The sequence below is a fragment of the Cervus canadensis genome, chromosome 10, assembly GCF_019320065.1.
Source record: "Cervus canadensis isolate Bull #8, Minnesota chromosome 10, ASM1932006v1, whole genome shotgun sequence".
NCBI classification, from domain to species: Eukaryota; Metazoa; Chordata; class Mammalia; order Artiodactyla; family Cervidae; genus Cervus; species Cervus canadensis.
Window position 1 is genome coordinate 19,644,326 of NC_057395.1, and position 26,968 is coordinate 19,671,293.

Genomic DNA, 26,968 nt, shown 5'->3' on the forward strand with positions numbered 1-26,968 from the left:
TGAATGTTTTTACTTAATAAAGAGAAAGAGAATAAAGAAGAAAACAGTACTTAAGATGCTTAGTATATGCTAGGTAATGTTTTGTGTTTTTTATCTGTATCACGTTATTTAATTCTCACAAAATTTTAGGAGGGAAATATTATCCCTATTATTTAGATGAGGAAACTGAGGCACAGGAAAGTTAAACAGCTTGATGAGTGTAACATAGTAAGTGATAGCATGAGTCTTCAAAACTAGAGAAGTCTGGTTCCATTGTACACCCTGAACCACCATGTTAAAACTCATCTTAAGAAGTGGAGGAAAGGAATTCCTGGTGTTACAGTGGCTAGGACTAGCTGCATTCACTGCCCCAGTCAATCCCTGGTCTGGGAACTAAGATTCTGAAAGCCACAAGGCACAGCAGAAAACAAAAATAAAATTTGTTTAATATAAATGAAAATAGAAAGAGGTAATGAATAAAGATATATAGTGAAATTATAATAATAGAAAATAAAAAAGTAACAATTGATAAATCCTAGACCTAAAATAGATAAAAAGTGGTTAGTGAAGGTAAAAAATGGTTAGAGAAAGTAAAAAAAAAAAAAAATATTCACTGATAAGAATGTAAAAGAAGATATAAAGGTGAAGAGATGAAACAAATGAAAAGAAATGATTATATGGAATTCTGTGACATAAAATAAGAAAGTTTAGAGAAAATATATACTTTCTTAGAAAAATAAATATTTTCAAAATCGACCCCCAAATTTGTAAAAAATATGAAGAATTCATTTGCCTAAGAACAGAAGGAAAACAATTATTCTTTAAAAAAGTATATGAAAATAGCCCTAAAACCAAATGAAGGATTGCTTTGTTTTTCAGAAGAGATAAGTTTAATATTAACTCCTTAGTAGAGGAAAAACTTGGAAAACTCCTCCACTTCATTATATAAAATCAGAATATCAAAAATAATACATTGGGAAAAATAATGTGGATACCAGGAATATTTTGACAATAAAATATCAGAAAAATCTTTCCATTTATGTTGTCAACAGATTATCAAATCTCGTAAACTCTGGATGGACGTTCATAACATTGTACAAGAGGCAGTGACCAACACTACCCCAAGGAAAAAGAAATGCAAGAAGTCAAGGTTGTTGTAAGAGGAAGTCTTTCAAATAGCTGAGAAAAGAAGAGAAGCAAAAGCCAAAGGAGAAAGGGAAAGATATACACAATTGAATGCAGAATTCAAGAGAATAGCAAGGAGAGATAAGAAAGTGAATAATGCAAAGAAATAGAGGGAAACAATAGAGTGGGAAAGACTTGAAATCCCTTTAAGAAATTGAAGGTATCAAGAGAATATTTCATGCAAAGATGGGCATAATAAAGGGCAGAAATGGTAAGGACCTAACAGAAGCAGAAAAGATTAAGAATGGGTGGCAAGAATATACAGAAGAACTATACAAAAAAGTCTTAATGACCTGGATAACCACGATGGTGTGGTCACTTACTTAAACCCAGACATCCTAGAGTGTGAAGTCAACTGGGCCTTAGAAAGTATGACTATGGACAAAGCTAGAGGAGATGATGGAATTCCAGCTGAACTACTTAAAATCCTGAAAGATGATGCTGCACTCAATGTGCCAGAAAATTTGGAAAACTCAGCAATGTCCATAGGACTGGAAGAGGTCAGTTTTCATTTCATCCCAATCCCAAAGAAGGGCAATACCAAAGAATGTTCAAACTACTGTGCAGTTTTGTTCATTTCACATGCTAACAAGGTAATGCTCAAAATCCTTCAAGCTAAGCTTTAACAGTACAGGAACCAAGAACTTCCAGATGTACAAGTTGAATTTAGAAAAAGTAGAGGAACTAGAGATCAAATTGACAACATTAGTTGGATCATAGAGAAGACACAGAGTTCCAGAAAAACATCTACTTCTGCAATAACTACATGCAAGCCTTTTACTGACAATCACAACAAACTTTGGAAAATTCTTAAAGACAGGAATATCAGACCATCTTACCTGTCTCCTGAGAAACCAGTATGCGGGTCAAGAAGCAACAGTAAGAACCAGACATGGAACAATGGACTGGTTCAAAATTGGGAAAGGAGTAAGACAAGGCTGTATATTGTCACCTTCTTATTTAACTTATATACAGAATACATCTTGCAAAATATCAAGCTGGATGTATCAAAGCTAAAATCAAGATTCCTAGGAAAAATATAAACAATCTCAAATACACAGATGATACTACTCTAATGACAGAAAGTGAGGAGGAACTAAAGAGCCTCTTGATGAAGGTGAAAGAGGAGAGTGAAAAAGCTGGCTTAGAACTCAACATAAAAAAAAACAAAAAACAAAAAACAAATATCATGGCATCCTGTCCCAGGACTTCATGGCAAATAGAAGGGGCAAAGATGGAAGCAGTGACAAATTTGGTTTCCTTGGGCTTCAAAATCACTATGGATGGTGACTGTAACCACGAAATTAAAAGATGCTTACTCCTTGGAAGGAAAGCTATGACAAATCCATATGGAATATTAAAGTCAGAGACATAACTTTGCCAACAAAGGTCCACAGAGTCAAAGCTATGATTGATTTTTTCCCAATAGTTGTGTATGGATGTGAGAGTTGGCCATAAAAAAGACTGAGTGCTGAAGAATTGATGTTATTGAATTGTGGTACTGGAGAAGACTCTTGAGTCCCCTGGACAGTAAGGAGACCAAACCAGTCAATGCTAAAGGAAATCAGCCCTGAATATTCACTGGGAGAACTGATGCTGAAGCTGAAGCTCCAATACTTTGGCCCCTGATGTGAAGAGCAGCTTATTGGAAAAGAACCTGACACTAGGAAAGATTGAGAGCAGGAGGAGAAGGGGCAAGAGAGGATGACATGGTTGGATGGCATCAGGGACTCAATGGACATGAATTTGAGCAAACCCCGGGAGATTGTGAATGACAAGAAGCCTGCTGGGAGGCAGTCATGGGGTTGTGAAAAAACCTTAGTGACTAAAAAACAAGTTAAAGAGAAAGCAAAAACACAATATCAGTTCAGTTCAGTTCAGTCGCTCAGTCTTGTCCGACTCTGCGACCCCATGAATCGCAGCACGCCAGGCCTCCCTGTCCATCACAAACTCCCAGAGTTTACTTAAACTCATGTCCATCGAGTCGGTGATGCCATCCAAACAACTCATCTTCTGTTGTCCCCTTCTCCTCCTGCCCGCAATCCCTCCCAGCATCAGTGTCTTTTCAAATGAGTCAGGTCTTCGCATCAAGTGGCCAAAGTATTGGAGTTTCAGCTCAAAATCAATCCTTCCAATGAACACCCAGGACTGATCTCCTTTAGGATGGACTGGTTGGATCTCCTTGCAGTCCAAGGGACTCTCAAGAGTCTTCTCCAACATCACAGTTCAAAAGCATCAAATCTTCAATGCTCAGCTTTCTTCACAATCCAACTCTCACATCCATACATGACCACTGGAAAAACCATAGCCTTGACTAAACGGACCTTTGTTTGCAAAGCAATGTCTCCGCTTTTTAGTATGCTATCTAGGTTGGTCATAACTTTCCTTCCAAGGAGTAAGCGTCTTTTAATTTCATGGCTGCAATCACCATCTACAGTGATTTTGGAGCCCAGAAAAATAAAGTCAGCCACTGTTTCCACTGTCTCCCCATCTATATCCCATGAAGTGATGGGGCAGAGGCCATGATCTTAGTTTTCTCAATGTTGAGCTTTAAGTCAAGTTTTTCACTCTCCTCTTTCACTTTCATCAAGAGGCATTTTAGTTCCTCTTCACTCTCTGCCATAAGGATGGTGTCATCTGCATATCTGAGGTTACTGATATTTCTCTCAGCAATCTTGATTCCAGCTTGTGCTTCACCCAGCCCAGCGTTTCTCATGAAACACTTATACTCTAGACATAAGTTAAATAAGCAGGGTAACAATATACAGCCTTGACATACTCCTTTTCCTATTTGGAACCAGTCTGTTGTTCTATGTCCTGATCTAACGGTTGCTTCCTCACCTGCATACAGATTTCTCAAGAGGCAGGTCAGGTGGTCTGGTATTCCATCTCTTTCAGAATTTCCCATAGTTTATCATGATCCACAGAGTCAAAGGCTTTGGCATAGTCAATAAGGCAGAAATAAATGTTTTCTGGAATCCTCTTGCTTTTTCATTGATCCAGCAGATGTTGGCAATTTGATCTCTAGTTCCTCTGCCTTTTCTAAATCCAGCTTGAACATCTGGAAGTTCATGGTTCACGTATTGCTGAAGCCTGGCTTGGAGAATTTTACTTTACTAGCGTGTGAGATGAATGCAATCATGTGGTAGTTTGAACATTCTTTGGCATTGCCTTTCTTTGGGATTGGAATGAAAACTGACCTTTTCCAGCCCTGTGGCCACTGCTGAGTTTTCCAAATTTGCTGGCATATTGAGTGCAGCACTTTCACAGCATCATCTTTCAGGATTTGAAATCGCTCAACTGGAATTCCATCACCTCCACTAGCTTTGTTCATAGTGATGCTTCCTAAGGCCCACTTGACTTCAGACTCCAGGATGTCTGACTCTGGGTGAGTGATCACACCATCATGATTATCTGAGTCGTGAAGATATTTTTTGTACACTTCTTCTGTGTATTCTTGCCACCTCTTCTTAATATCTTCTGCTTCTGTTATCTCCATACAATTTTTGTCCTTTAAGCCCATCTTTGCATTCAATGTTTCCTTGGTATCTCTATTTTCTTGAAGAGATCTCTAGTCTTTCCCATTATATTGTTTTCCTCTATTGCTTTGCCTTGATCACCAAGGAAGGCTTTCTTATCTCTCCTTGCTATTCTTTGGAACTCTGCATTCAGATGCTTATATCTTTCCTTGTCTCCTTTGCCTTTCACTTCTCTTCTTTTCACAGATATTTGTAAGGCCTCCTCAGACAGCTGTTTTATCTTTTTTGCATTTCTTTTTCTTGGGGATGGTCTTGATCCCTGTCTCCTGTATGATGTCTCGATCTTCTGTCCATAGTTCATCAGGCACTCTGTCTATCAGATGTAGTCCCTTAAATTTATTTCCCATATCCACTGTATAATCATAAGGGATTTCATTTTGGTCATACCTGAATGGTCCAGTGGTTTCCCCCACTTTCTTCAATTTAAGTATGAATTTTGCAATAAGGAGTTCATGATCTGAGCCACAGTCATCTCCTGGTATTGTGTTTGCTAACTGTATAGAATTCTCTATCTTTGGTTGCAAAGAATAGAACCAATCTGATTTTAGTCTGGCCATCCGGTGATGTCCATGTGTAAAGTCTTCTCTTGTGTTGTTGGAAGAGGGTGTTTGCTATGACCAGTGCGTTCCCTTGGCAAAACTCTATTGACCTTTGCCCTGCTTCATTCTGTACTCCAAGGCCGAATTTGCCTGCTACTCCAGGTGTTTCTTGACTTCCTACTTTTGCATTCCAGTCCCCTATAATGAAAAGGACATCTTTTTTGGGTGTTAGTTCTAAAGGGTCTTGTTGATCTTCATAGAACCGTTCAACTTCAGTTCTTCAGCATTACTGGTCAGGGCATAGACTTGGATTACTGTAATATTGAATGGTTTGCCTTGGAAATGAACAGAGATCATTCTGTCATTTTGGGAATTGCATCCAAGAACTGCATTTTGGACTCTTTTTGTTGACTATGATGGCTACTCCATTTCTTCTCTGGGATTCCTGCCCACAGTAGTAGATATAATGGTCATCTGAGTTAAATTCACCCATTCCAGTCCATTTTAGTTTGCTGATACCTAGAATGTTGACATTCACTCTTGCCACCTCCTGTTTGACCACTTCCAATTTGCCTTGATTCATGGACCTAACATTCCAGGTTCCTATGCAATATTGCTCTTTACAGCATCAGACCTTGCTTCTGTCACCAGTCACATTCACAACCGGGTGTTGTTTGTGCTTTGGCTCCATCCCTTCATTCTTTCTGTCGTTATTTCTCCACTGATCTCCAGTAGCATATTGGGCACCTACCGACCTGGGGAGTTCATCTTTTAGCGTCCTATCTTTTTGCCTTTCATACTGTTCATGGGGTTCTCAAAGCAAGAATACTGATATGTTTTGTCATTCCCTTCTTCAGTGGACCACATTCTGTCAGACCTCTTCACCATGGCCCCACAGGACATGGTTTAGTTTCATTGAGTTAGACAAGGCTGTGGTCCATGTGATCAGATTGGCTAGTTGTCTGTGATTGTGGTTTCAGTCTGTCTGCCCTCTGATGGCCTCTTTCAGTGTCTAGGAAAATACAAATCAAGACCACAAGGAGATATCACCTTACATGATTCAGAATGGCTATCATGAAGATGAACACAATAGCAACTGTTGGCAAGGATGTGGTTAAAAAAGGCCCTTTGTTCACTGTTGGTGGGTTTGTAAACTACTGCAGCCATTGTATAAAACTGTATGGAGTTTTCTCAAAAAACTGAAAACAGAATTATTGTATGGCCCACAATTCTACTCCTGGGTATATATATATATATACACATATATATATATATATATAAACAACTGTGAACACTAATTTGAAAAGACAAAAGCATCCCAATGCATTATTTATGATAGTTAAGATATGAGAGCAACCTATGTACCTATCAACAGATGAATGAATAAAATGATGTTAGATACACACACACATGCACACACACACATATACACAATGGAATATTGCAAAGCCATAAAAATGAAAGTTTTGCTATTTGTGACAACATAAAACTTGGAGGATATTATGCTACATGAAATAGACAGAGAAAGACAAATACTGCATGATATCACTTATGTGTGGAATCTAAAAGTTACAACAAGCTAGTGCATATTAAAAAAGGAAAAGAGTCACAGATATAGAGCACAAACTAGCTAGTGGTTACCAGTAGGGAGATGGTGGGGGGAGGGGCAAGATTGGCGTAGAAGATTAAGAGGCACAAACTATGTAATAAATAAGATGCAGAGTAACAAGATTAAGATTAAATAGAAGGCTCATCTTGCCAGAGAACCAAAATTGCAACTAGTTGTTGAACAGCCATCAACAGGAAGACACTGGAACCCAACAAAAAAAGATACCCTCATTCAAGGACAAAGAAGAAGCCACACTGAAATAGTAGGAGGGGAACAATTGTGATAAAATCAAAACCTATACCCACTGAGGGGGTGACTCAAACTTGAAAACAATAATGCCAAAGAAGTTCTCACACTGTTGTGAAAGTTATAGGCCCAACATCAGGCTCCCCAGACTGCAGATTTGGCTAAGGAACTGGGAATCCCCAGGGAATCTGACTTTGAAGGCCAGCAGGGTTTGATTACAGATCTTCCATAGGACTGGAGGAAACAGAGACCCTTGAAGGGCACAAACAAAATCTTGTTTACACCAGGACTCAGGAGAAAGGAGCAGTGACCCCCACAGGAGACTGAGCCAGATCCACCTGTGAGTGCTTGAGGGTATCCTGCGGAGGTGTGAGCTGGGAGTGTCCTGCCCTGGGAGATGTGTCTCAGCATTAAGTCCTCTTGGAGCTCACCAATAACCATACTATAGAAGCCTACAGACTCAGGCCAAACAAATAACGGGGAGGGAGCACAGCCCTACCCATTAGAAGACAATTGTATTAAAGTCTTACTGAGCACAGCCCTTCCTACCAGAGCAAGACCCAGTTTATCCCACAGCCAGTCCCTCCCGTCAGGAAACTTGCACAAGCCTCATCCACCAGAAAGCAGACAGAAGAAATAACCATAATCCAATCAGTCTCCAGAACTAATACTACAATCACAGAAAGCTACCCAAAATGAAAGAAATAAGATTGTGTCCCAGATGAAGATCAAGACAAATCCCCAGAAAAAATAACTAAATGAAGTGGAGATAGGCAACCTCCCAGAAAAAGAATTCAGAATAATGATAGTGATGATGATTCAGGATCTCAGAAAAAGAGTGGAGGCAAAGATTGAGAATATGCAAGAAATGTTTACCAAGGACCTAGAAGAACTAAAGAGCAAACAAACAGAGATGAACAATACACTAGAAGGAACCAACAGCAGAAAGCTGAGGCAGAAGACCAGATATATGACCTGGAAGAGGGAATGGTGGAAATCAATGCTGCAAAACAGAATATAGAAAAAAGAATTAAAAGAAACGAAGACAACCTAACAGCCTAACCTCTGGGACAACATTAAATGCACCAATATACACAGTATAGAAGTCCCAGAATGAGAAGAGAAAGAGAAAGGACCTGAGAAAATATTTGAAGAGATAATAGCTGAAAACTTCCCCAACATGAGAAAGGAAATTGTCAGCCATGTCCAGGAAGCACAGAGAGTCCCAGGAAGGATAAACCCAAGGAGCAACAAACCAAGACACATGGTAATATAATGGACAAAAATTAAAGACAAATATAAGTTATTAAGAGCAACAAGGGAAAAAATACAACATACAAGGGAAAACCCATAAGGTTATCAGTGGATTTCTCAACAGAAACTCTACAAACCAGAAGGGAATGGTATAATATATTCCAAGTGATGATAGGGAATAACCTATAACCAAGAATACTCTATTCAGCAAGACTCTCATTTGGATTTGATGGAAAAATCAAAAGCTTTCCAAACAAGCAAAAGTTAAGAGAAATCGACACCACTAGACCAGTTTTACAACAAATGCTAAATGAAGTTCTCTGGACAGGAAACACAAGAGAAGGAAAATATCTACAAAAAGTAAACCCCAAACAATGAACAGAATGGTAATAGAATCACACATATTGATAATTACCTTAAATGTAAATGGATTAAATGCACCAACCAAAAGACATAGAATGCCTGGTGAATACTAAAACAAGACTCATATATATTGTCCACAAGAGATCCACTTCATACCTACAGACACTTACAGAGTGAAAGTAAGGACATGGGAGAAGGTATCTCATGCAAATGGAAATTATAAGAGAGTTGGAGCGGCAACTCTCAAATAAGATAATATAGACTTTAAAACAAAAGAGGGACAAAGAAGGACACTACATAATGATCAAGGGTTCAATTCAAGAAGAAGATATAACAATTATAAACATATATGTGCCCAAAATAGGAGCACCTCAATATGTAAGGCAAATACTAACAAACATAAAGGGAGATATTGACAGTAACACAATAATAGTGGGGGACTTTTAATATCCACTTTCATCAATAGACAGATCATCCAGACAGAAAATCAATAAGGAAACATAAGCCTTCAGAGACACTTTAGATGAATTGGACTTAATTGATATTTATAGAGCATTTCATCCAAAAGCAGCAGACTACATATTTTCCCCAATATTTTTGGAATATTCTCCAGGATTGACCACATGCTATGTCACAAGGCAAGCTTAAGAAAATGGAAATCATATCAAGCACATTTTCTGATTACTACTTTATGAGATTAGAAATAAACTACAAGAGAAAAGCTCTAAGAAACACAAATATGTAGTGGTTAAACATTATGCTACTAAACAACCATTGGTCACTGAAGAAATCAAAGAATAAATAAGAAAAATATCTAGAGACCAGTGAAAACAAAAGCACAATGATCCAAAACTTATGGGATGCAGCAAAAGCAGTTCTAAGAGTGAAGTTTATAGCCATACAATCTTACCTCAAGAAACAAGAAAAATCTCAAATAAACAACCTAGCCTTATGCCTAAAAAACTTAGAGAAAGAAGAACAAACAAAAAAGAATGGAAATCATGAACATCAGAGCAGAAATAAATGAAATAGAGACAAGAAAAAAAATTGCAAAGATCAATGAAACTAAAAGCTGGTTCTTTGGAAAGATAAGATTGATAAACCTTTAGCCAGACTCATCAGGGAAAAAAAAAGGGAGAGGATTCAAATCAGTAAAATTAGAAATGGAAAAGGGGAAGTTACAAACGACTCCACAGAAATACTAAGAATCATAAGAGACTACTATGAACAACTGTGGGCTTCCCTGGTGGCTCGGATGGTAAAAAGTCTGCCTGCAGTGTTCGATCCCTGGGTCAGGAAGATCCCCTGGAGAAGGAAATGGCAACCCACTCCAGTATTCTTGCCTGGAAAATCCCATGGATGGAGGAGCCTGGCAGGCTATAGTCCATGGGGTCGCAAAGAGTCGGACACAACTGAGTGACTTCGCTTTCACTATAAATAACTGTAGGCCAATAAAATGGCAACCTAGGAGAAATGGACAAGTTATTAGAAAGGTACAGTCTCCCCAGACTGAACCAGGAAGAATAGAAAATAGGTACAGACCAATCACAAGCACTGAAATTGAAACCATGATTAAAAACCTCCTAACAAACCAAGGTCCAGTGCCTGACGGTGTCACAGGCGAATTTTATCAAACATGTAGAGAAGAGTTAACACCTATCTGCCTGAAACTGTTCCAAAAAGTCACATGTGAAGGAAAACCTCCCAACTCATTTTATGAGGCCACCATCACCCTGACAGAAAAACCAGATAAAGATACCACAAAAAGAAAATTACAGACAAACATCACTGATAAACATAGATGCAAACGTCCTCAACAAAATACTAGCCATCTGTATCCAACAATACATTAAAAAGATTATACCTCCCAGGGATGCAAGGATTTTTCAGCATCTTCCAATCAGTCAATGTAACACACCATACCAACAAATTGAAGAATAAAAACCATATAATCATTTCAATAGATGCAGAAATAGCTTTTGACAAAATTTAGCACCCATTTACGATTAAAAAGAAAAAAGAAAACACTCACCAGAAAGTGGGCATAGAGAGTACAAACCTCAACTTAATAAAAGCCATATATGATAAACCTACACTAGCATCATAATCAATTGTGAAAAACTGAAAGCATTCCCTCTAAAATCAGGAAAAAGACAAGGATGTCCACTCTCACCACTTTTATTCAGCAGAGTTCTGGAAGTCCTAAGAACAACAATCAGAAAAGAAAAAGAAGTAAAGGGAATTGGAAAATTGGAAAAAAAGTTAAAGTATCACTTTTTGCAGATGACATGATACTATACATAAAGTAATTAGCCTCCAATCAAAATAAACTAATTTAAGAAATAAAAATTAAAAAAGAAGATCCTAAAAATGCTACCAGAAAACTACTAGAACTAATCAATGAATTTGGTAAATTTGCAGATTAGAAAATTAATACACAGAAGTCTGTTGCATTTTTATTCACTAACAATGAAAGATTAGAAAGAGAAATTCAAAAGCAATTCCATTTACCATTGCATCAAAAAGAACAAAATACCTAGGAATAAACCTACCTAAGGAGACAAAAGACCTGTATTCTGAAAACTATAAAATACTGATGAGAGAAATCAAAAAAGACATAAACAGATGGAAAGATATACCATGTTCATGGCTTGGAAGACTCAATATTGTAAAAATGACTGTACTACCCAAGGCAACCTGCTGATTCAATGCAATCCTTATCAAATTACCAATGACATTTTTCACAGAACTAGAACAAAAAATCTCAAAATTTGTATGGATATACAAAAGACTCCGAATAGCCAAAGCAATCTTGAAAAAGAAAAATGGAGCTGGAGGAATGAGGCTCCCTAACTTCAGACTATACTAAAAAGCTACAGTCATCAAAACAGTATGGAACCAGCACAAAAACAGAAATTAGATCAATGGAGCAGGATAGAAACCCCAGGAAGAAGCCCACGCATCTGTGGTCAATAATCTGTGACCAAGGAGGCAAGACTACACAATGGTGGAAATATGGTCTCTTCAACAAATGATGCTGGGAAAACTGGGCAGTACATGTAAAAAAATGAAAGTAGATCATTCCTTAACACCATACACAAAATAAGCTTAAAATGGATTAAAGACCTAAATGTTAAACCAGACACTATAAAACTCTTAGAGGAAAACTTAGGCAGAACACTCTCTGACATAAATCACAGCAACATCTTTTTAAATCCATCTTCAAGAATAATGGAATAAAAGAAAAAAATAAATGAATGAAACCTACTTAAAATCAAATGCCTTTGCCCAGTATAGGAAACAATAAACATAGGAAAAAGATAACCCACAAGTTGGGAGAAAATATTTGCAAATGATCTGACTGATAAGGGATTAGTCACCAAAATTTGCAAACAGCTTATGACACCTAACAGAATCAAAATGAACAACCCACTCAAAAAAATGGGCAGAAGTTCTGAATAGACATTTCTCTAAAGAGAACATACAGATGGCCAAAAAGCACTTGAAAAGATGTTGAACATTACTAGTTATTAGAGAAATGCAAATCAAAACTACAATGAGATATCACCTCACACTAGTCAGAATGTCTATCATAAAAAAATACACAATAAATGCTGGAGAGGGTATTGAGAGAATGGAACCCTCCTGTACTGGTGGTGAGAATGCAAACTGGTACACTCAGGAAGCAACAGTTAGAACTGGACATGGAACAACAGACTGGTTCCAAACAGGAAAAGGAGTACATCAAGACTGTATATTGTCACCCTGCTAATTTAACTTATATGCAGAGTACATCATGAGAAAAACTGGGCTGGAGGAAGCACAAGCTGGAATCAAGATTGCCGGGAGAAATATCAATAATCTCAGATATGCAGACGACACCACCCTTATGGCAGAAAGTGAAGAGGAACTAAAAAGCCTCTTGATGAAAATGAAAGAGGAGAGTGAAAAAGTTGGCTTAAAGCTCAACATTCAGAAAACTAAGATCATGGCCTCTGGTCCTGTCACTTCATGGCAAATAGATGGGGAAGCAGTGGAAACAGTGTCAGACTTTATTTTTCTGGGCTCCAAAATCACTGTAGATGGTGATTGCAGCCATGAAATTAAAAGACACTTTTTCCTTGGAAGGAAAGCTATGACCAACCTAGACAGCATATTAAAAAGTACAGACATTACTTTGTCAACACAGGTCCGTCTAGTCAAGGCTATGGTTTTTCCAGTGGTCATGCATGGCTGTGAGAGTTGAACTATAAAGAAAGCTGAGCACCGAAGAATTGATGCTTTTGAACTGTGGTGTTGGAGAAGACTCTTGAGAGTCCCTTGGACTGGAAGGACATCCAACCAGTCCATCCTAAAGGAGATCAGTCCTGGGTGTTCATTGGAAGGACTGATGTTCAAGCTGAAACTCCCAATACTTTGGCCACTTGATGCGAAGAGCTAACTCATTGGAAAAGACCCTGATGCTGGGTAAGTTTGAGGGCAGGAGGAGAAGGGGATGACAGAGGATGAGATGGCTGGATGGCATTATCGACTCAATGGACATGGGCTTGGGTGGACTCCGGGAGTTGGTGATGGATGGGGAGGCCTGGCGTGCTGCGGTTCATGGGGTTGCAAAGAGTCGGACACGACTGAGCGACTGAACTGAACTGAACACTCACTATGGATAAAAGTATGGAGGTTGCTTTAAAAACTAAAATTAAAGCTACCATATGACCCTGCAGACCTACCCCTGGGCAGAGAAAACATAGCCTGAAAAGATACATGCACCCCAATGTTCATTGCAGTACTATTTATAATGGCAGCAACTAAATGCTGGAAACATTGGACATGGAAACAACCTAAATGTCTATTGACAGAAGAATGGATAAAGAAGATGTGATATATATATATATATACAATGAAATATTACTCAGCCATTAGAAAGAATGAAATAAGGCCATTTGCAGCAACATAGATGGACATAGAGAGTGTGATAGAATGACATAAGTCAGACAGAGAAGGAGAAATATCGTACAATATCCCTTTTATATGGAATCTAAAAAGAAATGATACAAATGAACTTATAAAACAGAAAGAGACACACAGACTTAGACAATGAATTCATGGTTTGCGGGGGGCGGGGGGGGGGGCAGGGATAGCTAAGGACTCTGGGAAGATCACGTACACTGCTATATTTAAAATGGATGATCAACAAAAGCCTATTGTATAGCACATGGAACTCAGATCAATGTCATGTGCCAGCCTGGATGGGAGGGCTGTTTTGGGGAGAAAGGATGCATGTGTATGTAGCTGAGTCCCTTCGCTGTTCATCTGAAACTATCATATCACAACGTTGTCAATTGGCTATGTCCCAATACAAAATGTTTTTGTGTTATAAAAAACAAAATTTAAATAAAATAAAATAAGATACAAAGATATATTGTATACCACAGGGAATATAGTCAATATTTTTATAATAACTTTAAATGGAGTATAATCTATAAGAATATTGAATCACCATGTTATCCACCTGAAACTAACATAATATTGTGAATCAACTGCACTTTAATTAAAAAAATAAAATGTATGTAGTTATTCTATGTAATACTCAAAGAGCTATAACAAATTAAAGAATTATAGGAAAATTAGACTATATAAAAAGTTAGTCTATAGAGGAAAAAATACAAATAAGCAATAAACATGTGGAAATAATGCTCAATTTCCCCAGTCCCTTAAAGAGTAGAATTATCAGTAACAGCAGATAAAGCTTTATGTCTTTCATATTGGAAGAGAATCACCACACCTGCTTATGGCATAGTTGTGGAGGAAGGGTATCCTCTCCCCTGGCCGATGAGAATGTGTACTGTGTAAGTGACTTTTGGAATGCAATCTGCAATACTTGTTCAAATTCAAAATATGCATGTTCACACTTCCTGAAGTCCTTTGAAAATATACCCCATTGAAATAAAAGTTTGGTACATCTGTGTGTATACAATGTGCATTATATATGCAAGTATTTTTATTGCAGCACTCTTTGAAATGCTGAATGATTGAAAACAAAAATTCCCATAACAGGAGCAACTGATCAACTGAGGGACATCTATGCCAGCAAATGTTGTGCAGCCATTAAAATAACAAGTTAAATCTCTAAGGTGGACTTGGAGCCAGAGCCACACTATCTTAAGTGGCAGAAGCAAATGAATAGAATTATATGTGATACCATCATAGCTTTTAAACAGCACTAAACCTTCTGATGTGTGCCTTTGTATAAAATTGGGTCAGTTGGAGAAAATAAATATTTTTTTCTGTCCACTGGGAAAGAGATGTTGAGATGGGCTTAAGAGTGCAAGAAGTTTTGTGGTGGATAGTGTCTGTGAAAGACTGAAGTGGGGGGAATGCAGGATAGGATAAAGCAAGCTATAGGTTATAATTCAGCTCTGTCAAAGCCTTGACCAGTCCAATGGGTAGCCCTGAAACTAAAATTGCCCACTGAAGAAGTACCACATAGGGCACAAATGGCCAGTTATTGGCTGACTTCTGTCCCAAGCTGTGCATCATCAACTCAAGAGCTGAGGGGGAACTTGACGTTCATGGCTTTTAACTGACTGTATTCCTTGCAGCTCAATGTCTAGTTCTTTCTTGAAAGGAGATCCAAGCAGCACATTTCCAAGGCTGCACATATACTGGGACTTTGGTAGGGGTGAAAACATAAGACTAGAGGGTGAAGGTGAGGTAGAGGTGATGAAACAGGAGAAGACTGTGGTGCTTTATCTTTCTCTTGCTTTTGTTCACAGATTAACCACATATTCCTAGATAAAGTTGAGTTTCATTTGTTTATTATCTTCATAAGAATGGAATTATGTGCATTCTTTTGTAACTTACATTTTTTTCCTTTAAAAATTATATTCTAAAATTCATGCATGTGAAGAGTCTAGTCTATTCATTTTCACTGCTACATAATCTCTTAGTTATGCTGCTCCTGCTGCTAAGTCACTTCAGTCGTGTCCAACTCTGTGTGACCCCATAGACGGCAGCCCACCAGGCTCCCCCGTCCCTGGGATTCTCCAGGCAAGAATACTGGAGTGGGTTGCCATTTTCTTCTCCAATGCATGAAAGTGAAAAGTGAAAGTGAAGTCGCTCAGTTGTGTCCGACTCTTCGCCACCCCATGGACTGCAGCCTACCTGGCTCCTCCGTCCATGGGATTTCCCAGGCAAGAGTACTGGAGTGAGGTGCCATTGCCCTCTCCTCTTAGTTATGAGTATACCACAATTTATTTTTTCTACCTCTGTGATGAACAAGTGTTCATCATGCTGCTTTCTCTCTTTGGGAGTCTTTTACAATCATCCCAGTCTACATCTGCTGAACTTCCCCATCATGTATATACCTAAGGCTTGAATTGCCAGGCTATGCATATGGTTAGCTTTACAAGATAATGACAAATAGTTTTTTTTTTTTTTTTACAAATAGTTTTATAAAGTGGTATTTTAAAAGTTTTTATCATAGATTTTACATAAAAGTATGTAAATTAATAGTGAGGGAGAGTGGTGAGATTTCAGATGATCTTTACTTTTCTCCATGTAATTTGATGTATCTTCTGAATTTTTCTAAAGCATGCATTATTTACGTAATCTGGGAGGAAAGCTCAAAAGGTATCTGCTTGAGAAAAACCTTAAATCTTCAAAAATATAGTAGCCATGGTAACACATACTGTAATAAGAAAAGCAAGCCAGGACATCTCATTAAGAAACTTAAACAAAACTGAGCCAGCTCTCCTAGTCCATTATCTGGGAAATGTTACAGATAAACAAAAGCCATCAAAACAGATAAGAAATCATAATCCTTGCATCTTAATCCAGCTCATTTAACTTTCCTTTGACAGAATTCCTTCCCAATTAAACTGGGGCTGCCCTTTGAGAAAGGCATGCTGTTGAATGAAAATGAAATATCTGAGTGGAGTCTTTTGACTCTGAGAAGCAAGGTGTATAAAACACAATGGGTTGAGGTAACTTTGTAGACAACGTAAAAGCCAGAATTACAAACATATCCAGTTTTCTTTTACTGTTTTATGGATACTGATGTTTCTGTTTCAGGGTCAAAGTATCTCTCCCACTTTTGAAGTTGTTGAACTGTAATTTTCCAGTCAGTTTAAGTAATAATTGCATTTTCAAAGATGCTTTTGTTGTAGAATCCAAGCATATACTTTGCAAAAATAACATCTTTGCTAGACGCCTCTTTGGATTTTTTTCTATATTGTCATAAGCAATATCTCTCATTTTCATTTTAGAATACAGATGAAAGTTTCCTAAGTGTTAATTCATGTCTCATTAGCCTGGATGAGAAATTTACCAAATTTTCAACAGGGAAGATTTGAAATATGCTTCCAACTGACAAAAGGGTTATTGGTCAGTGTCTATTCAGGGGACCGAAACTATGCCAGTTTTGTTGACAGTGAGAAATCAGTGCAAAGAATGATTAACGCAGCAGTGAAGAAAGAATAGCAAAAAGAGAGAGAGAGAGAAGAAAAAAACTATTACTCAACTGAAAATTGCAGGAAACAACTAGCACTCATAGGGCTAAGGGAAGAAAAGGGAAAGTGTTGGATTCATCAAAACTAGACATTTAAAGAAGGGGTTCTGCAGACCTGAACCTCAGATCTCTGCACAGAAAATGCGGATGAATTGCACTTGGAGGAGGGACCCTGTGGGCCTGCCACCCAGACTTGTGTGGGGGAACAGGGCAGCTGGTGGTGGGTTCTCTGGGCTGAGAGGAGGGGCCCCAGGAAGTGAGAAAAACCTGGGTGCATATTACAGTTCACTCTAAAATTCAGGACTGGATCAGTAATGACCTGGTATCTTGGGTGGGGAAGACAATATAGGGAAAATATAGCTATTGACTGAACATATTCTGTACGTCTCTCATCTCATTTAGTGGACCTATTCTATTATATGGCTATTATGTGACGTGGAGTGACTTTTTCAAGTTACACAGAAAGAGCCAAGCAGATGTGGAATTCACTCTGCCTTTCGTTTATAGTCACACGGTCGGTTTCAGCTGCATTTGATTTTAGACCCTCAAGGAAGGATAGTCCTCCCCCCCTCCCCAATGTGTTGATTACTGTAACAGGGAAACTTTTAAAATAAGCATAGGAAAACACGATTTTTTTAGGAGATGCCACCAAGTGTTGTTTCACTGTAGTAACTGTCCACTGTCAAGTTCAATAGTCATTTAATTGTGATTTTAAAGAAATAGCATATTTTTGAAGTGATATTTATTAGTTTAGGTAGAATGAAGAAGATGAGAGCCAAGTGACTACATTCATTCATTCGACAAGTATTTATTAGGTTCTTGTTGTTTTCAGACTGAATAAACAGTGTGAACAAAAAAATTTCTTCTTCACAAGTCCTTTCTCCAGCAAGTCCTTATTTATATGACAGTAACGAAGGAGCGTGGGCTTCTCTGGAGGCTCAGTGGTAAAGGATCCATCTGCCAATGCAGGAAAGGTGGGTTTGACCTCTGGGTCAGGAAGATCCCTTGGAGAAGGAAATGGCAACCCACTCCAGTATTTTTCCATAGGAAATGCCATAGACAGAGAAGCCTGGTGGGTGACAGTCCATGGGGTCACCAAAAGGCTGGATGTGACTTACAACTAAAGCAATGCGACAAAGGAGTATATACGGCTATTTAACACCTGCCTTTATGTTACAGGTTATATATTTATATAATATATGGCATATATAATTTACATACTAAATATTTTGTTTTGTTTGTTTAATCACACAGTCATGTCTGACTCCTTGCTACCCCATGGACTGTAGCCCACCAGGCTCCTTTGTCTATGGGATTTCTCATGCAAGATTATTGGAGTGGGTTGCCATTTCTTTCTCCAAGGAAATCTTCCTGGACCAGGGATGGAATCCAAATCTTCTGCACTGGAGCTGGATTCCTTACTCCTGGACCACCAGAAAAGCCCACAGTAAATATTGTTGTTCAGTTGCTCAGTCATATCCGACTCTTTGTGGCCCCATGGACTGAAGCACACCAGGCTTCCCTGTCCTTCACCATCTCCCAGAGCTTACTCAAACTCATGCCCATTGAGTTGGACTGCAAGGAGATCAAACCAGTCAACCCTAAAGAAAATCAATCCTGAATATTCATTGGAGGGACGATGCTGAGACGGAAACTCCAATATCTTGGCCACCTGATTCGAAGGGCTGACTTATCAATCTGATTTTGGTATTGAGCATCTGGTAATGTTCATACGTAGAGTCATCTCTTGTGTTGTTGGAAAAGGGTGCTTGCTATGACCAGTGCGTTCTCTTGGCAAAACTCTGTCAGCCTTTGCCCTGCTTCATTTTGTCTTCCAAGGCCAAATTTGCCTGTTACTCCAGGTATCTCTTGACTTCCTAGGTTCCAGTCCCTTAAGATGAAAAGGACATCTTTTTTGCTGTTAGTTCCAGAAGCTCCTGTAGGTCTTCATAGAACGATTCAACTTCAGCTTCTTCTGCATTAGTGGTTGGGGCATAGGCTTGTATTACAGTGATGTTGAATGGTTTGCCTTGGAAGCGAACCGAGATCATTCTATTGTTTTTAAGACTGCACCCATGTACTGCATTTCAGACTCTTTTGTTGACTATGAGAGCTACTCCATTTCTTCTAACGGATTCCTACTAAATATGTTATTTTAAAAAATATATACTACCAAGGTGAAGTATTAAAGATTACACAAAGCTATAGAGACAAGGCTTCCGTCATCTAGAAATTCAAGTATCTGAGTAACAATTATGTTTGTATTATAAAGAATAAGCTAAAATAAATAAATCGAATGCTGGAATAATGGAGCATTGTCAAGATCCCACAGCAGCCAAGAAAGGACTGTGTACTTATAGACTCTATTGCCATCTTGTGGCACAAATTTTAAACGCTAGCTAGAACAAAGCCACAGAACAGTCAGGTTGCCGCCTGCCTGGGAGCACAGGGCACTGCCCTCAAGAACCAAATGCCCTAGAATGTAATCTTCTTGTTTGTTCCCAGCCAGCATGCAGATTTGGAGAGTTACCATATGAACTATAGTTTCCTTATTTAGATTCTAAAAGAAGGGTTCAGAAGGAAATTCTATCAATGGAACACAAAACATGCTTGCACCATTTCACTTAGCATAAAAACTAAGTTATCATTTTAGGAAAATTTTTATTTTTCCTCTTATATGGAAGGTACATGTGGCTTCAGAAATAGTGCTTATAGTATTTCCTTTTAAATAAAGATATGAGAATTATCCATGATTTTTATTTAAACTGCTTGAAGGTATGACTTTTTCTAAACTTTTTTTTCCTGATTTTGATAACAGATGAAAATCAGATTCAGGGAAATGATCAACTTGAAAAAATAAAGGTAAACTCTTTGTTTAAAAGCTTAGTGTAGCATTGTATTAAGAAAACAAACCAATTAAGCTTTGGAAGACCCATAACTTGACCTTGGGGGAAAGGCCATGTGCGTGACTAAATAAATATGTCTCAACCGGGGTTTCCTAATTTATATAAAAATGACAAACATTTGGATCAATGATTATAGTAAAAATGATTTAAATTTTTTCTGAGTGTAAAAACAGGAGATGTATAAGATATAAACTTGTTTGGGTTGGGCTATGACTTTAATGTTTCTCTATCATGTGGTGGTGGTGATTTACTTCTAATTCACGTCCGGCTCTTGGACACGACTCTAAGTCATGTCCCAAGGACTGTAGCCAGCCAGGCTCCTCTAACCATGGGGTTTCCCAAGCAAGAATACTGGAGTGGGTTGCCATTTCCTTCTCCAGGGGATCTTTCCAATCCTAGGATAGATCCCAAGTCTCCTGCATTGCAGGCAGATTCTTAAACCAACTGAACCCCAGATAAGCCTGTTTTCTATCATGTAGACAGTGGATGAAATAAGATAGGTTACATGTCTGTAGTGGAGAAAACTTCAGAAATGTTTGCTTTTGCTTAGCTAGTTGCACAAGCACACAGTTCTTAGGATGCTATCATTTCATGCAAAACTTCTTTCTCATTTTATTTTACTTTCCCCTCTCCTCGCACCACAAGTATTGTGCTCCAGATATCATTCAGTTCTTCTTTTCACCCCCAAGCTCTTTTTAGAATCCTCCTTTTGCCATTTCAAGCTCTAGCTCTTTGCATTTAATTACACAGAATCCATCACTTTTTTATCTCCCTGTGTTTCTAATGGTAGCCAATAGGATTGCCTCTGTGCTTGGTACCACAAGTAAGACATCGCTGAGACCTTAGATAAGCATCCTTTCATATGACATTTATGTAGGTTTTTCTCTGATTTGTATTTGCAAAGGTATTTTATAAGGATTTTGCAAGAATAATTTCAGAAAATAATTATCTTTCTTCTGAATGTTGCACTGTCCGAGGTTGTACCTGAAGTCCAATATGACTCACATTTTCCTGTAGCTTTGCTATCACTTGGTATATCACTGGTGGTTTTTATTTTTTTTTCAAAAAGATAGGGTCATTGTTGTAACATTGCATTAATCTGATCTCTAGGATGATAAATTATCTGTTCATAGTCTTTCTAGTCATTTTTGTTTCTACTAAGAATGGCTCAGTCTTATTTTTTGCTTATTTTTCTATGGGTTGCCCATTTGTTTTTTAGTGCCCTTGTATATTACTGATATTAATAACTTATAGATTTTAGTGCATTTCACTTCTCCCAGACTTTGTCTATGATTCCTACACCGAACAGGAATTCTGAATTGTGTTTGTAAGGCTAATCCATCCATAGTTTTGCCTTATGATTTGTGCTTTTTTTAGTGTGTTTTTTAAGACATTTTTACCCACCCCAAGACTTGTTGAAGGTATAGTGTGAGCAAGGTTTATTTTTACTTGTTTATCCAGTTTTCTCAACACTACACCTTCTAGTAAACAAGTCTTCATTTCCCTACTGATTAGAAGTCCCACCTCTATATTATGCCAAGTCTCCATATACACATGTGTTTGTTTTCTGACTCTTCTATATGGTACCAGAATTTTGCCTTTAGTACAATGGCTTTGTAGCATTTCTTCATTTCTGGTGAAACAGCATTTTGCTCACAGACCAGTGTCCTAGCCCTTGGGAGACCTTTAGTCTAGAATGGGACTCTTTTTGAAGTTTTGACATATGGCTTGTTTAGCAAACTCTCCCTGATATATCATATCAACATAATCATTTACATGTGTCAGTTCCCAAGGCTGGGAAGAGAATGTCAACACCTGTGTCATCAGTTCCTGGTGACAGGAGATCAATACCAGCTCTAGAGCCTAGAACTAGAATGTCAAGGATAGGCTGAAAGAGAAATGGGGGGAGGGTGGCAGCTAACCAAGCTTAGCTTTGCAACTGATAAGAAAGAAATTTTGTCCCCTCCATCATGTTTTTATGAAAAAATTTAAAAAGTAAAAAAAGGAATCAAAGTATGTTCTATCTCAGAGAAGAAACTATCCACAAATTTAATAAATCTTATACCAAAAGAGTTTGGGAATAAAAGACTGGAAATTTAGTTTCCTAAATTTTCATAAGAATTTTATGCAAAGTATTTAATTTTAATATTATAAATGGATGAAGTGTTATATAAAATTAAATACAAATTACTTTTTTAAAAAAACCATCATTACACCTCATTTTCATTTACTTTCTCCCCATTTACTGTGCTTTAGAGTCATTTAAATTTTTTTAAAAGTCTTTCTCTTTTTTCCACTCACTTTGTTTCTCTTCTCAAGTTTATCTGTTTTCTTAATGTATCATTTATATTACTCTTTTGCATTTTCCTTCCTTCCTTTTCTCTTACAATCTACCATCTTTCTTCTGTATGGAGATTAAATCACTTTTCTTCCAGGATAATTATTTGGCTTTTGTAAATCCCAGTCATGTTTATTAACTGCATGAAAATTGTTTTTATTTTAAATGAAAAGCAGGAGAAGTTCTCATTTTAAAATTACAAAATTACAAAATGAGCCAAGAATCTCCTTTGGTGCTGAAAAATAAGAAAGTGATCAGAAAAGGATGTTGACATGCTGAGAGGACCTAGGCTTCAATGGAAAGAGGCCAAAAGTTACATCATTTTGAGCAAAAAATAAATGATGAGAATATGTATTGTCTTCTAACACACAGAATAAAGGAAATATCCATGTATTCCTCCTAATAGAACAAATAGCTGAATAAATAAACAGGTGGGAGAGAACAGAAAGCTCTATCTATAGAGAAGCTCTAATATAGAAGGAATTAGGGAATAGATCATGACAAGGCAAACACCAGAGAAATAATTTTTGCAGGGAAGAGTCACCAACATAGATTATGAAAGTAGTAGGCAAAGTTTGAGAAGCAGGCTTTGTGCATAGTTTCAAAGAGTCTTCCCCAGGATATTAATTTTAAAAGGAAAATGGTAACTTTATGGAGCAGAAACCTAGCAGACAACACCTCAACCAAGAGAACAGGGATAACTAATAATAAGACATATTTTCATCTCACCCTCCTGATAAGATGCTCTGAGCAGGGTACGGCATCTCTTGTGTGCTGTTCTAGCCACGGATGCAGAACTTCAAGATAATCCTGAGAAGATACCAAGTCAACCCAAATTAAGGAATATTCTTCCTGCCAAGGTCATGAAAAACAAAGAGAGACTGCAGCATGGTTACAGATTGGAGAACAAGCAGACATGACAGCTAAATAAACATATTCTAGTGTTTTGAATTAGATCCTAGAACAGAAAATGGACATATGTGGGAAAAGTGGTGAACTTCAAATAAAGCAGCATAGCAAATAATATTGTACCAATTGTTTATATCCTGGTTTTGATGGAGGCCCAAGGGAAAGCTTGCTTGCCTCCCACATCCACAAGTGTCCACGTCTGCAAGTGTCCAGCCCCGGGTTTGGACACTGCCAAAGTCAGGGTATCTGGAGTCCCATCAGGTGTTGAGGTGGCGAAGACAGAATCATCTATGATGGGCTTCAAGTATGAAAGGCCCAGGGGTGGGAGGACCCGTTCAGGTCTGGGAGCCTAGGGATGTCATCAGGCTCAGTGCCCCCCTCCACCTCTGGTTCAGCTTTCCTGGGGTGGCCTCCTTCTCAGGGGACCCCAGAACCTTTAGACTCCTTCCCTCCTTCCCCCAGCTCAGCTGCAGAAAAGAATTGTCTCATAACCAAGTTCCATCCAAGGGGCTTCCCTGGTAGCTCAGATGGTAAAGAATCTGCTTGCAATGCAGGCTACAGGGAGTCAGGCATGACTGAGTGACTAACACACAAGTTTGCTCATTGCTAGGTGTTAACACCAGGGAAATCTGGGTAAGGGGTGAATGGGAACTGTGTTCTTTTTATCATTTTTCTGCAAATCTAAAAACTTTTCAAAATTAAAAGTTATACATTTTGATGTACTATACATATGTGTCTATTTTAAACATTAGTTTTCTCTTTCTCGGACTTACATTCTGTGCTTGTGTTAGCTCATATTATTTTTATTTACTAAAACTAAAAGGCTCCTCAGTTTTCTATGTACCTTAAGCTGAACTCCACATTTGTAATTTAAAAGCAACAGCAACAAAACACAGACTTTCTAAACAGCTTATATATTATCCATAAATGCGCAGTATGTTATTTTGCTTACACCAGAGAACCAAGAGGTTATTGTTTAGAATTTTTATGACTGCCTTGATGTTCTATTGACTTCTCAGCAACTGATAAGAAAAATAATGAAAGAAATTACCCATCTCTCCCTGAGCAGGGTAAACTGCATTCTCTAAGGTGATTTATTCTGTGACACTGGTACTGTTGTGTTGGTGGCTATGATGGGAGAGGGATGGGACTAAGAAAGTGAAGCTAGAAATTAAAGTACGAAAGCCTCTGGGGAGGGGAGAAAATCTTCACCTAATCACTATCCAGTGGCTTCAAAGGCTGCCTGTGTTGTCAGGCATCTGGTATCTACCGCTGCACCTAGGATAACTCCTTTGTTCCCAGTAGGTAAGCATTTCTCCTTAGCATTTCTCAAAGGCAGTAGTTCAATTATGTAATGATGAGAGCTCTGTTGTGAATACTATGTGCATTTATTATTATAAATGAGTTAAGATGTAAATACCTGTATATACAAGTAGGGGTTCTCAAGCAGAGGCAATTTTGGCTCCCAGGGAACTTTTGACAAATTTGGAAATATTGATGATTGTCAGCACTGGGGGAGGTGCTACCAGCATCTAGTGGATAGAGGACGTGGATGTTGCTAAATGACCTACAGTGCATAGAACAACTCCGCTCCCTGCTCCACCACCAAAAGAATTGTCTGGTCCAAAATGTCAATACTGTTGAATATACTAAATGTATGTTTTTTTTTTAAGGAACTGCTTGAAGTACCAAATCAGAGTTCTTAAGTCATAAACCCAGCTAGTTTTACACACATTTAAAAAAAAAAAAATCATCATACTGCTTCCTTCTTAACATGTTTATACTAATGATGTAAGCTGATTGACTCTCAGCCTTATTGTATCATTTTATACAGAACTTTAAACTATCTCAAGATTTTTTTCACACATTACACCATTTGAATCTTGGCTTCGGGGTTCTATAATGTGAAGTCATTCTGAGAGGGTAACAGGCAGGAAGGCCAGGGGTCTCCAAACGGAGGAAAGAGGCTGCAAGTGCCAGACATTTTTCTCTCTCTTAAGCGGCAGGAGGAAAAAAACCAGCGATATATTTTTCTTCTCTATACAAATTTAAAAGGAGGTTTCTCTTAAAATGCTGTGTTGCCATGACACCTGGTTTCACCTGAAGCTAACTACTCTCAAACCTTGAGTTAACCAATACATTTCTTTTTCTTGTGGAAATGTTGTCTTAAGCTATGTTAATGTACCCCAGACTCTGTCTTCAAGTTGGTTCTGCCAAACGGCCTAATTTACTTACTCAGGTATTGTTCCCCTAATCTATGTAAATGAAACTATTTGTAGGTATTCTGCCCTTCTACAAGATTCAAGTCAATCGTTTTATGGGCGGGGATGAATTATCTGGTGCCATTCTAAATTTTATGACACTCCTTTCTTTTCATTAACAGACTGTGAGTGACTATATAACATAGAGCTAAAGACTAGGAGGGGGGTACTCTTTTGCCCCCTTCTGATGCCTATGTCAGAAGCTTTCTCTATCTCCTTTATACTTTAATAAAACTTTATTACACAAAAGCTCTGAGCGATCCAGCCTCGTCTCTGGCCCCGGATTGAATTCGTCTCCTCCGGAGGCCAAGAATCCCGCGTCTTATCGTTCAGTAACAACCTTTCAATTCCAGGATAGAGTCCATTAATTTTTGCTGGCAATATCCAAATTCATATATCTAGGGGGTCTTAGCAACAGTCTATGCTACCACAGAGGACACGGGGGTATCTAAGTAAGATAGTTCTCACAATCAACCTCCAAAAGCCCATGGTGTCTTAGAATAAATAGACTATTAATGATCATGGATTATGTATCTAATTAAATTTTTGGCAGTAATCAAAAGAAAATCAAATTAGGTTGTTGCTATGAAGTAGTATAATAATATTCACTCTGATTTTTTCCATTCTGAGAATAGCCGAAAAAAGAATTATGATTGCCATTAAGAAAGAAGGTGTTTTCTATTAGTTTTTTTCCCCAGTAAAATGTAATAATATTTATTAGACTAAAAGAGAAGCTTAAATTTTCCTGAAACTGTCTCACACTTTAATTATCATACGCTATTTTTCTCAGCTACCACTAAATGGTAATAATTTCCAAATACTCATTTCTCCACAGGACCATCTCATATTCAGCACCATCAAAATGCCAGATTCCTTCTCATTTTCACAGTCCCATCCCTCTTCTTTCTATGGGTTCAGTTTTGATAGAATGAGTAGCCTCACATCCCATGAAATCTTAGGGTGATCACCAATTCTTTCCCTTCATTCATTTGCTAAAAACCAATTTTAAGAACGGTATTAATACTTTTTTGTTTTTTAATATATTTTTAAATTATTATAAAGTATATTTAAATTTTTTTCTACTTTAATTGTTTTAAAGTGTATAATTCTATGCCATTAGTAACACCCACAATGTTGTACAATCACCACCATTATCTATTTCCAAAACTTTTCATCATTGGAAATAGAAACTCTACCCATTAAACAGAAGGTTATGCACAAAATCCTCCAAGGTAGCCTTCAACAGGACGTAAACCGAGAACTTCCAGATGTACAAGCTGGATTTAGAAAGGGCAGAGGAACCGGAGATCAAATTGCCAACATCTGTAGGATCA

At 38.0% G+C, this 26,968-nt stretch overlaps 1 long non-coding RNA gene across 1 annotated transcript; it reads left to right on the forward strand.

Annotated features, from left to right (window-relative positions):
* Positions 1–1,713: 1,713 nt before the first annotated feature.
* On the forward strand, positions 1,714–26,968 carry LOC122448151. Its single transcript, XR_006271527.1, has 3 exons — positions 1,714–1,792; positions 10,619–10,623; positions 26,881–26,968. It is a non-coding gene; the product is annotated as an uncharacterized LOC122448151 (long non-coding RNA).